Raw genomic sequence first — 13462 nt, forward strand, 5'->3', positions numbered from 1 at the left:
CATTTTTGTTATCTGTTTATCTACACACATTTTGCTGTCCTTGCATTTTTTCTTCATTTGACTAAACAGGACAGGCTAAATGTTCAGAAAAAATGCAAGTGTATGTGGGCTCTTATTTTGTTTACACTCCATAAACAGAAAGAGGTTACTTGCAATATGTGATGCTGCCGAAATAGTTGACACTCCACACTTTAGAATAAGGTATGCATAGATAACTAGTTAATAGAGAAGAAAAACACTACTAGTAGATGCCAGTGTTCGATGCCCCACAAAAGAATTAGTCAAGCTGAACACAATCGCCATAATTGAAGTTTGCCAAAAATAGACGTTTCATCAACTAATTGCTCTTGAATTACTAGTAGATAGTAATAGATAATCTCATCAACAGAGAAAAACTTCAGTGCAAGACAAAGTACATAATATCTAGAGTGTGTAGTTTTAGTCAAGAAAATAAACTCTGTAGATTTGGAAATATTGTGATCTCTAAGTTGTAGTGAATGGTACCTACCAACCTAAATTACTTTTTTCTATCTTTATTCTTTTAGGGAATAAGGTACACCTGCCAAATTATATCTCAGACTGAAATTCACTAATGTGGCAATACCTAATTACTAATTCACATGCATATCTACTGAGTACAGATCATGCCAAGTACCAAAAATGAACTGTGACTCAATTAGTAACTAGCTTACTGCTGCTACTCCACATATCTTTGACTATGTACAGAGCAAGATGGAGGGTCTAGCTTACTGCTGCTACTCCACATATCTTATTTTACTTAACAGAGCAAGATGGAGTAACCCAAAAAAATTAACAGAGCAAGCAAATGTACTCTAAATGGCGTTCCTAAAACTTTCTATGTTTGTTATCAACATGGAGTTCCTAAAACTTTCTGGAATCAACTAATTTACAGAATTAGTTTCAGAACATCGATAGATCCCATGGAGACGCAATTCTCCTTGGAGGACAGGAAGATCTGCACATCGCCGGTGACGGGCTCCTCCATTTCCCCGGTCTCGCCAGCGACCTTAGACCTAAGGCTGGCGAGAACCTCTGACCCAACCGTCTCGAACTGCAGAAACCCACCACACGAAGAGTTAAACACAGCTCTGAATCAACAGATAAAGATAGACATGACATAGTTTCAGATAGCCCGTCAGACAAAAAAAAAGACAGTTCAAAGAGGGCAATGCACCAGCGGCAGGTAGTCCGTGGGTGCCTTGCGGATCCTGTCAGCGAGCTTGGCATCGAAGGCGTCGAGGTCCTCAATGGCGACGGTGACATGGTCACGGTTGTGCATGAGGCTCTCGCTGGAAACAGAGAAATGCGTCCACGGGTTAGCCTAGACCAATTTGACCAGATCTGGCGAGGAAAGAGGGGGCGGGAGGGGGTACCAGTAGGGGAAGTCGCCGGTGTGGTCGGTGAAGCCGCGGAGGAACTCCTTGAACTTGCGGAGGGAGGAGTGGCGGATGATGTCGGCGGCAGCGGGGCTGCCCTGCGGGAACTGTGCCTGGTCGCTGTAGAAGACTGCGCCCTTGTCCCAGCCTGACATGGCGGCGGCGGCGGTGCGCAGCGAGGAGGAGGTGGACGAGGATGAGCGGGCGCCGTCGGCGGCGTGCAAAACCACAGGCGGAGCTCCTCTCGTCGGGCTCGGGTGCGGGGAATCGTGGGAGGAGGCTGCTAGGACGGGCGCGCTCGGGCGCTCGCTCGATCTCCTCGGGAGAGGGGAGGCCGTCGGCGGCGAGCTGTGGGAGAGAGGAGGCGGTGGGAGGGTGGCGGCGTGAGGCGGGAAGGAGGCATGGCTCGGGTGTGGCGTGAGGGAAGCTAGGGTTTGGACGAGTGGGTGAGACGGACGAGGGGTGAGAGAGTGAGGGGGACGAGGGCTGCCGGCGAGGGGTTGTCAGCGACCGGGGTTGGGGGAGAGGACGGAGGACGGCGGCGGCGGCGGCGGCTGGGTGGTTGGGGATCGAGATATTGAGACGGAGGAGGAGCGAGAGGGTTGGTGGGTGGCGGCTGTGGGACGAGAGGGGGAGAGTGGATCGGGGGAGAGGAGTGGATTGGGGAAGTTAGGGTTTTGGTGAGAGGGTGAGGGGGTGAGGGGGTGAGGGCTACCGTTGGATCCAGAAGCATCCAACGGTAGTTGATGCATGATCCGCGTGATATGCCTTTGGACCAATCAAAGCGCACCAAACAATTTGAAGATTTTTTGACCATATAAATTGGTCATGATTGATTACATACAAATTTTTCATTTCATTTTTCAATGCTCAAAATGAGTTTTTTTAAAGACCTATCAAATATTTGTTCAAATGATGTCATATTTTGCACAAGTTTACATCTTAGATTGGCAAACAACATTGACAAAGGGAGTTTTTATTTCTTTTGCATGAAAAACAATTTTCCATTTTTTGAGTGCCCAAAATAATTTTTTTTGTGAAGGACTTACCATATATTTGTTGCAAAATTGTACCAAATCAATTTTCTAAAATACTAGGCCATATATAATGCACAGTTGACCAAGTGGTTGGGTGTAAAAAGTTTTGATCCACCTCTCGTGAAAAAGACAAATTTCCGCCGATTCAGCTGGAAGTGGGTCAAATTTGAACTGTAGCTGCCTCGTAGTTTGCTCTTTATTTTTTCCAAAAATCATTTCTAGGTACATAAGTATCTTTTTAATCAGAGAAACACCAACAAAATTTCAAGATTCAACCACTAGCTAGGAACGGTCATTCCCGCCGTTTTGACCGCATTTTGAAACGGGCATAAAAAATTCAAAAAAATCAAGAAATTGGGAAACCTTCGCATTGTGTCATCATATGTGGCCAAGTTCCTAGGAAAAATAGCAAACTTGTAATATGGCAATTGTTTTAAAAAAGTGTTCTCAGAAACGAGCTATCATGTGTGGAGATCAATGGCTTTCAAGCCAAATGATCAATCTTATGGCCACATCCATGGCATAGTTTGTTCAAATGATCTCATATTGTGCACAAGGGTGCATATTGGAATGGCAAACAATGTTGCCTAAGTAAGTTTTCATTTTCTTTGGACGAAAAAACCATTTTCCATTTTTGAGTGCCCGAAAGGAGGTTTTTTTGTGAAAGAACTACCAAATAATTGTTGCAAAATTGGACCAAATCATTTTTATAAAATACTAGGCCATATTTAATGCACAATTGACAAAATGGTTGGGTGTAAAATGTTTTTATCCACCTCTCGTGAAAAAGACAAATTTCCGCCGATTCAGCTGGAAGCGGGTCAAATTTGAACTGCAGCTGCCTCATAGTTTGCTATTCATTTTTTCCAAAAATCATTTCTACTTACATAAGTACCTATTTAATCATAAATACATGGTTTGGTGGCGATACGTAGGTTTGGGTGGTGGCCGAGGGCCCCAACTCTAGAGCGCGTAAACTCGCATGCCCGCCGCGTGGTCACCGCGTGACTGTGGTGTTGCCATGTGTTCTGGGCGGCCTAGGCATGTCTAGTTGGTTGGGCATTCCCAGGTAGGTGCTAGGAAGAAAATTACAACATAAGATTCTTACGAGGAGACCGATCGATGCTCAAACATGAATTAGCAGCCAAGTGTTTGATTAGCGGTACGGGAAATGTACATGGCTAATGGGCGTGAGTTTTGGCTGAGGATGATCAGTTACTAAGAAGACCGTCTTCACAAATTTCTAGCTCAAAAGGAGGAGCCTAGGTGGTACTTGCTTTGCAAACCACCATACTGGACATAAATACGAATGTTGAAGCTCGGCTCAAAATAATGAATGGATTGAGCTGGCATTTGGTGGAGGATCGTTATTTGGTCATTGGAAAGCACTGTAGAAAATGGATACTATTTGGACATCCAAAGTGGTACTTCCTTCACAAACTATTACTCTGAACAGAATAGGAAAATGAATATTTTTGAATTATTTTTGAACTAGGCAAGGAAGATTTTTACATATTTGATGAAGATATGACCCAAAGAATTTATGAGATTTTTTTGGGAATTTTGGGAATGATAGAAATATAGGTTGCTTCACAACCTAGGGCAAAAACTGCCACATGGACATGACACATAGGCAAAACTGATGAGATGGCGCCTAGTCATCACAACCCACCACAATCTACAAGGTTATGACCATCTATATTGGTCATTAACAACTAGAAATAAGGCAGCGGACTAGCACTGTTTGCTTTGTGACCATTTCGTGTAAGGAAATTACGACCTTTCTGACCAAAATGGTCGCAATGGTTTAGGGTTTGAAGCCCCCTGAACAGCTTTTGACCAATTGGTCTAAAATGGTCATAAATTTATGACCAATTCTTCGAGGGTCACTGACAGAAGGTCATAAGTTGACATATTTCTTGTAGTGTAACAAAACCAAAACATTTATTTGGATAGGTAGGAAGGCATATGGCTCTAGGCGAAGATGGAGGTCGATGCCTACAGTGATGACACTCCTAAACAGAAAGTGATGTTCTAAGCCCGAGCTCGTGTGAGTTGGCAAAGTACAGAATAGAAAAAATTTCTGTTTTTTTGTGTGTGATACATTGAAAAAAAATTCCATAGATCTATTCCAACTCAACAGAAAACGTAACTGACATCTTCTCTAAAGTACTCATCTGTAGAGAGAAATCACTGCATTAGTCTGTTTCCTTGACAGTGAAGGAACTATGTAATAAAGTGCGCTAGAGGGCTTTCCCGACAAAAAAGAGAGATGACAGTTTCTTCTCTATTACAATTGCAACTTAACAAAACCAAAACATTTATTTGGATAGGTAGGAAGGCATAGGGCTCTGGGCGAAGATGGAGGTCGATGCCTACAGTGATGACACTCCTAAACAGAAAGTGATGTTCTAAGCCCGAGCTCGTGTGAGTTGGCAAAGTACAGAATAGAAAAAAAATCTGTTTTTTTGTGTGATACATTGAAAAAAATCCCATAGATCTATTCCAACTCGACAGAAAACGTAAGTGACATCTTCTCTAAAGTACTCATCTGCAGAGAGAAATCATTGCATTAGCCCGTTTCCTTGACAGTGAAGGAACTATGTAATAAAGTGCGCTACAGGGCTTTCCCGACAAAGAAGAGAGATGACAGTTTCTTCTCTATTACAATTGCAACTTAACAAAACAAAAACATTTCTTTGGATAGGTAGGAAGGCATAGGGCTTTAGGCGAAGATGGAGGTCGATGCCTACAGTGATGACACTCTTAAACAGAAAGTGATGTTCTAAGCCCGAGCTCGTGTGAGTTGGCAAAGTACAGAATAGAAAAAATCTGTTTTTTTGTGTGATACATTGAAAAAAAAATTCCATAGATCTATTCCAACTCAACAGAAAACGTAACTGACATCTTCTCTAAAGTATTCATCTGTAGAGAGAAATCACTGCATTAGTCTGTTTCCTTGACAGTGAAGGAACTATGTAATAAAGTGCGCTAGAGGGCTTTCCCGACAAAGAAGAGAGATGACGGTTTCTTCTCTATTACAATTGCTACTTAACAAAACCAAAACATTTCTTTGGATAGGTAGGAAGGCATAGGGCTCTAGGCGAAGATGGAGGTCGATGCCTACAGTGATGACACTCTTAAACAGAAAGTGATGTTCTAAGCTCGAGCTCGTGTGAGTTGGCAAAGTACAGAATAGAAAAAAATCTGTTTTTTTTGTGTGATACATTGAAAAAAAATTCCATAGATTGCAGAATTTCATTATCATATGACATCCATGGAAAATGTGGCAAAAATAAAATAATTTGCATTCCTTCAACGAAGTAAACACCAAAAAATTGCGACGACTCCGCTGGGGATCGAACCCAGAATCTCTGGTTTCGTAGACCAGCGCCTTATCCATTGGGCCACGGAGTCGTTGGTGCTTGCTGTCACCTATGGCCCTTTAACTCGACTGGCAACTGTTTTTACCAACCAAGTGTAACACTCACTCTGCAGTCGAACAGTCCGAGCTGCCCAAGTAAGAATCATGTCACACTTGCACTGCAGTTGAACAGCCTGGGATGCCCAAGTAAGAATCATGTGCGTGCCGGCCGCGGCGGTGCTCTTTGTGTGTGTGGTGCGCAGCGCTCGGCATGGCGCCCATCAAGCACCAAATACCATCATTCTCATGCTACCCAAATGCACCCCGCTTCCATCTCAAAAAAAAGGAAAAAGAAAGAAAGAAAGAAAAAAGCCACACTATTCCCCTCGGGCTGTTTCAAAGGCCTGCAGGACAAGGACAGGAAAGCTTTAAATCACAGGTTAACAATCTTTTCACAAAATGTTATCCAACGATGATATGACTGTCCACTGTACTTAGGGCATCTTCGACGGCATCCGTCCATAAACGCGTCCAGACGTGTCCGCGGACACAAATACGGGAGCTAGTCATACAACTATGTGCATCAAAACTGGATAGAGGGGGTGGGTCAGGCGAATCTAGAGGGCAAAGCACATGGATTATCAGAACATGTGGTTTAACTAATAGTGAACCAAGTGGAACCCCCGCAACCCTCATATGGTCTCCCATAAAGTTTCCTAAGTTTGCGTTCAAATTTAGTGAAATTTGGACATGTGGACTGAACCACGGACGTTTGAGGTCGCTCATTGGATGAAAAAAAGTGTCCGGACCATGTGGTCCGAACATTTACAGGCATTATAGCTAGACCTAGCAAATCCGACCTCCTAAACATTCATAGAAGCACCCAGACACATTCGTGGCCAGTGACCGGTCCCCCTCTAACCGAGTAAATAGCATAAAACTACTACTTTACAGGTTAAGGTTCCAAAAAACTGCCGGTTTTTAATTTTTCTCAGATAACTACCAAATACGCGGTTGGCTGTTTCAAAAAACCCCAAAGGACCGTTGCTTAAAATTTAAACATGTTTATGACAGGTCGGGCCCGCACCTAAAGAAACCGTCTGTTTGACCGTTAGGTTGACCGTTAAGGTACAAGTGGGGCCCACATGTCATGTGTCTCTATCTCATATGTCCTCACTTTTTACAAAATAGCCCCTATAAACATTTCTGAAAAAGCAATCGGGTCCCTGCTATTTTTCTGAAAAAAGCAATCAAGGAGCCGCTCCTCTCCTCGCGGCCGGCGCCCACCTTTGCGCCCGGCGACATCTTGCGAGCCTCCAGCGCTGGCGCCCGCCCTCGCCACCTACTGCAACACCACCGCCCGCCTCTGCCTCTCCTCGCCTCCACCTCGTGCGCCCGCCTCCGCGCCCGAGCTCGCGCAGCTGCTGCTCGTGGCCATGGACGCCGTCGTGTGCGCCCTCCGCTACTAGGCCCGGCGAGGCGAGCTCTGCCGCCGGCCATCTCTGCGCCCGAGCTCACGCAACTGGTGCTCGCGACCATGGACGTCACTGCGTGCGCCCTTCGCTGCCTGGCGCGGCGAGCTCTGCCGCCGGCCGTCTCCGCGCCCGAGCTCGCGCAGTTGCTGCTCGCGGCCATGGCCGCCACCGCGTGCGCCCTCCACTACCAGGTCCGGCGAGCTCTGCCGCCGGCCGTCTCCGCGCCGAGCTTGCGCAGCTGCTGCTCATGGCCATGGCCGCCACCGCGTGCACCCTCCACTGCCAGGCCCGGTGAGCTCTGCCGTCGGCCATCCTCCAGCCTCCATTTCTCCAGCCACTGCTCCGGGCGGTGGCCTGCACACAAGGCCCCCATGGCGCGCGCGGCGACCGCGGGCGGAGCCCCATGGCGTGCGGCGACGGCCACGGGCAGAGCCCTTTGGAGGCTGATTCCAGGGACCCGATTGCTTTTCTAAAATGTTTGTAAGGGCTAATCTGTAAAAATGTGTGGATGAGGTGCTGACATGTGGCCCCCACAAGTCAGTTAACAGTAAAACAAACAGTCAACCAAACAGTGTGTTTACTGGCGGGCCCAACCTGTCATAAACATGTTTAATTTTTTAACAAAGAGGATTTGGGGTTTTTTGAAACAGTCAACCCCTGACTTGGTAGTTATCAGCGAAAAAAATAAATCCGGTAGTTTTTTGGAACCTTAACCCGTAAAGTAGTTGTCGTGGTTCTAAGCCTGACAGTAGAGTGGGGGGTAGGTTTGGAGAGGCAAGGTCCTAGCTATGGAGAGGTTGTAAACACAAGAGATGTACGAGTTCAGGCCCTTCTCGGAGGAAGTAAAAGCCCTACGTCTCGGAGCCCGGAGGCGGTCGAGTGGATTATATGTATATGAGTTACAGGGTGCCGAACCCCTCTACCTGTGGAGGGGGTGGCTTATATAGAGTGCGCCAGGACCCCAGCCAGCCCACGTAGGAGAGGGTTTAAGGTGAGTTAAGTCCGGGGCGTTACTGGTAACGCCCGACATAAAGTGTCTTTACTATCATAAAGTCTACTTAATTACAGGCCGTTGCAGTGCAGAGTGCCTCTTGACCTTCTTGTGGTCGAGTGAGTCTTCGTGGTCGAGTTCTTCAAGTCAGTCGAGTGAGTCCCTCGTTGGTCGACTGGAAGGTGACCTCTTCTAAGGGTATCCTTGGGAAGGGTACTTAGATCAGGTCTGTGACCCTACCCTAGGTACATGACCCCATCATTAGCCCCCGAATGGATTGAGACTTCGAGTGAGGAAGGAGTTGATGTTATTTCCGATTAACTTTTGCACACTGGTCGTGCGTTGTTCTGGACCAAAGAATCTCTTCGTTGATAGTGACCAACTTGTCTTCAGTCGACTCGATCCATTCTCTTCTTTCGCCGAGTGATCTTTTGGGCTTTGACGATTTCCGAGCGACGGATCTCAGGAGATCCCGCGTCTGACAGACCGGTCTGCCGTTCGTGGATTCCGCGTGATGCAAAATTTGGGGAAGCGCGCGAAGCGGAGTGGACCGCGGCGTTCGGGCGGGACGGGACATAGACGCCTCGATCCCCGCACCGCTTTCTTCGCCACGTATCCCTCCTGCATAACTGTTCTTGGATATGATTAGATCGACCGGGCCCACCTGTCATCCACTCGGATGGGACCTTATAAATGCGCCCGGCGAGGGTTTTTTGTACAGTGCCTCAGCATTCTCTTTCTCTGCTCCCTTCGCCTCTGCCCGACGCGCTCGCTCTCGCCTCCGCCCAACCTCTCCTCGCGCGTCTCACCGGCAACCATGGCCAAGGAGAAGACGGCGGCGCTGGAACGCGCGAAGAAGGCGTCGGCGACGGAGAAGGCGAAGGGGAGATCCACCAGCCGCGGCGGGTCTTTGTCTAGATCCCGCCTGCCGAAGGGCTGGGTCCAAGGAGATTGGATCCAGTCGACCATCACGGAGAAAGATCTCCTCGACATGGCCAACGAGGGCCTGATCCCCCATGGAGCTGCGAGGCTTCCGGGGAAGGAGTGGCAGCCCCAGCCAGAAGAGGGTGAGTGCGTGCTCTTGGCCACCCATGTCGATCGTGGATTTTCTTTGCTGCCGAGTATTTTCTTCCGTGGTTTCTTGAACTTCTTTGGAGCGCAGCTCCACCACTTTACCCCAAATTCTATCGCCTATCTTGCCGCGTTCGTGTCCATGTGTGAGGGTTTTCTGGGCTGTCGACCGCACTGGGGCTTGTTCAAGCATATATTCACGTGTCGCTCTCAGACCATGAAGAAGGCGAGCCCAGGCGACGAAAGAACCCGAGTCGTCCAAATGTGTGGGGGCCTGGGGATCCAGGTGAGGAATAAGAGCACCTTCCTAGCCATGACTTTTCCCGAGTCAGTCAGAGGTTGGCAGTCGACCTGGTTCTACTGCCAGGATCAGTCGACGCCGGGGCAGTCGAGTGGACTCCCTCAGTTTACCATGGACCGAGTGAACAAGCCCTCCTCTCTGAAGTTGATTCCGGAGGAGAAAGCTGACGTGAAGATGTTGATGGAGCGCGTGGTACAGTTGGTTCGGGAGGGAGTGACGGGCATGGATCTCCTGGAGGTTTTCCTTAGGCGTCGTATCCAGCCCCTTCAGTTCCGGAGCCACTGCATGTGGTTGTACTGTGGGACTGAAGACGAGACTCGAGTCCATCCAGAAGCAGTCGACGATGTCACTCTGGAAAGATGGATGGCCGCCGTTACCGGAAACAAGGATAACCCACGCGGAGCCAGAAGGATTCCTCCACTCGACCACAACAGTGATCCAAACAAGGTATGCCTGCTCTGCTCTCCACTGTGTTCTTGTCATATTCATTTCTGTTTATTCTGCCAATTGGTCGATTGATCCTTGTCTTGATGTCTATCAGGCCCTCACCAAGCTGTACTCGATGCCCAATGGAGCACAGGCTCCGACTGAGGAGGGTGAGGCGAGTGGGGGCGAGAGCCAGGAGGAGGAGGAATGGGACTCGGACGTTGCTGAGGATGATGATGACGATGACGACGATGACGGTGATGAAGATGATGCTGAAGACGAGGAAGAAGAGGAGGAGGAGGTCGTACCACCGCGCTCAGAAAGGCGATCGAAGCTTGTCCACGACCCTTCGACTGAACGTGGCAAGGGGGTTGAGACCGTTGCACAGTCGACCAAGCGCCCTCGGACCACCTCTCCGGCGCCGACTGAAAAGGCGCCGAAGCAGCCCAGGGCGGCTCCGTCAAAGCCGACCAAGCTCCTGCCGAAGATGAAGGTGTCTATCCCCACCATATCAGGGTAATCATGCTGCTTAAGTCTTCTTATTTTGTGTGAACTTTGTCTCTGGTTGACGCTGAAGTTAGTCGACTGATTCTTTGGAGTTGCAGTGCTGCTACTTCTGAGACCTCAGCCCGGGCTGATGACCATGAGATGGAGGACGCAGCAACCTCAAAACCAGGTACTATATTCTTAACGCCGTTTTTAGTCGACTGACTCATGATCTCTAATCCTGATTCTTCTCTGTAGCTCCACCCAATGTTGTTATCACTCTTCCTGATGATGATGAGGATGAGGAACCGCTGAAGCGCAGAAGGAGTAGGAAAGCGTCCGCCAGCAGGGTGCCCCAGGATGTGACGGCGCCTGAGACTCTGATTGCGGAGGAAGAGAACACCACTCGACACACTGTGTCCTTCGCAGATCCACTGACGAGTGCTCAGCAGCCCTCCCTCTTCACAACGCACCACGTCCCAGAGGACCAAGCTGGCGCCGCGAAGGAGGCGATACGCCAAGCAGGGATCATGATGGAGCAGTTAAGGACCATCCGGGATGCGAGCCAGGCAGCTTACAACGCCAGTTCCGCCCTTCAAAGCAATGTCCAGGTCAGTCGACCACCGCCTGTTCTGTTAGGATATGCTATCAAAAACTTTTCTTTCTAGAATTTATAGTAATCACCCAGTGGGTGTGTCGATTCAGACTCCGTGTTAGCGGGGGCACGCTGAGTGCACCCGCTGGGTGTAGTCCCCAAGGCTAAGGTCGACTGCTGGCAGTCGGCCTTAGGCTTTATAATTTCAGTCTTTGCGTCATTCGACTATGGCGACTGGATATCGCAAAACGGGTCGACTGGTCGACTCTGTCTTCAATAGGATTAGTGGGGCACGCTGAGTGCACCCACTGGGTGTAGTCCCCAAGGCTAAGGTCGACTGCTGGCAGTCGGCCTTAGGCTTTATAATTTCAGGTTTTCCGTCATTCGACTATGTCGAATAGATTTCGCAAACCGGTGGGGGCACGCTGAGTGCACCCACTGGGTGTAGTCCCCGAGACTGTGGTCGACTGCTTGCAGTCGGTTACAGTCTTAAAGAATACATTTCTCTTCTTCTTCTTTTTTTTTGAGGTCGACTGGTCGACTCTATCTTCAATAGGATTAGTGGGGGCACGCTGAGTGCACCCACTGGGTGTAGTCCCCGAGACTACGGTCGAATGCTTGTATTCGGCTGTAGTCTTAGAAACGTGTGATTTTTCCTTTTTCACTCGGAAGTGAATTATATTTGACATTTAGTCGATTGGTTCTTCGCAGAATTCCTGTGATCTTGTGGCTCGCTACTCTGAGATGGAAAACAAGCACGTTCAGCTCGAGCTGAATTTGAAGCTGGTTCAGGAGAAACTGACGAAGCAAAGGAGGAGACCGAAGGTATGTTTGGTGAGACCTTGACGACTGATTTTCCCCTTCGTTTGTTTCAAAATCTGATCTTGCTGTAACTTGCAGGTAAGGTAAGGGAGGCCCAACAGAAAAAAGACCTTGAACTAGCTGAGAAGATCAAGCTCGCTGACGAGAAGCTAGCTTCAGTCACCAAGCTTGAACAAGACAATACCAATCTGAAAGCTGCTCTTGGGATCGCCAACAAGGAGGTCAGTCGACTGAAAACTGATAAAGCTGCCCTGACCGACCAAGTCAGTAAGTTGTCTGGGAAGAAAAATGATCTGGAGGCCTTCCTGAGTGGTCTTGCCAAGAAGCTGTTTCTTATGCTTGAAGGTAAACCTCTATGCTAGGCAATTATTTCCAATCGTGGTTTTTCCATTCGACCATCACCTTGACTCGGTGATCGTCCTTGCAGAATTTTGTCAAAACTTTGAAGAAGAAACTAGCCGGCTGGAACCAAACCTCGACCCCGTCAATTCTCCGGTGAACGACGAAGTTGCCATGAATGTTTTCCGACTGGAGTCCCGTGTTGCAGCTACCGTGGACTATCTTGCAAGGCTGAAGGTCGCCACATCTCGCATCGACTCGACGCTCTGGCCCGGGGAGACACTTCAGAATGACCTTGAGTCGCTGATGGCTCGCTTGAACACGATCCCTGGTCGAGTGCAGGAGTGGAAGAAGTCCTCGGCTCGGTGCGGTGCAGATGTTGCTCTGTGTCTGGCCCGAGTCCACTGCAAAGATGCGCGAGAAGAGAAGCTGGCAGCCCTCCGGGTGGCCAACACCAAGAAACACGACTTCAGGTCCTTTATGGAAACTTTCCTTGCGGCTGCCACTCGGATCGCAGACGGAATTGATCTTGATGAGTTTGTTGCACCTTCCAGCCCTCCGCAGGAGGGGTAAAAAACTTCTTCTAAGCTCGACGCTTTAAATTTGCCTCGGTATGCCGAGTGGAATTGTAACCGATAAACCTTAATGGGCTTAGCGCCTGAGCACTTTCGGTTCCTTTAGATATCGATTCGAACTTGAATTTGTCGTTTGAATATGATTGCTTTTGGCTCGAAATGTCTTTTGCAGGTTCAAAGCAGGGCGCTTACTGCAATCGACTTATTCCTTAGTCCACTTAGGTGAGTGCTGGGCTGCAGCTAAGCCCCCGAGTGGAAGTCTGGCTTACCACTTGGCAGGATTTTTATAACTTAGGCGAGTACTTGGACTGCAGCTAAGCCTCCGAGTGGAAGTCTGGCTTACCACTCGGCAGGATTTTTATAACTTAGGCGAGTACTTGGACTGCAGCTAAGCCTCCGAGTGGAAGTCTGGCTTACCACTCGGTAGGATTTTTATAACTTAGGCGAGTACTTGGACTGCAGCTAAGCCCCCGAGTGAGAGGTTTGCTCTTCACTCGGTAGGATTTTTGTAACTTAGGCGAGTACTTGGACTGCAGCTAAGCCCCCGAGTGAGAGGTTTGCTCTTCACTCGGTAGGATTTTTG

General features: G+C 48.6%; 1 non-coding gene across 1 annotated transcript; it reads right to left on the bottom strand.

The window, feature by feature from the left end:
- Positions 1–5778: 5778 nt before the first annotated feature.
- Positions 5779–5851, bottom strand: TRNAR-ACG. Its single transcript has one exon. It is a non-coding gene; the product is annotated as a tRNA-Arg (tRNA).
- Positions 5852–13462: the final 7611 nt, after the last annotated feature.

This window comes from Triticum dicoccoides, chromosome 5B (genome assembly GCF_002162155.2).
Source record: "Triticum dicoccoides isolate Atlit2015 ecotype Zavitan chromosome 5B, WEW_v2.0, whole genome shotgun sequence".
Taxonomy (NCBI): Eukaryota; Viridiplantae; Streptophyta; class Magnoliopsida; order Poales; family Poaceae; genus Triticum; species Triticum dicoccoides.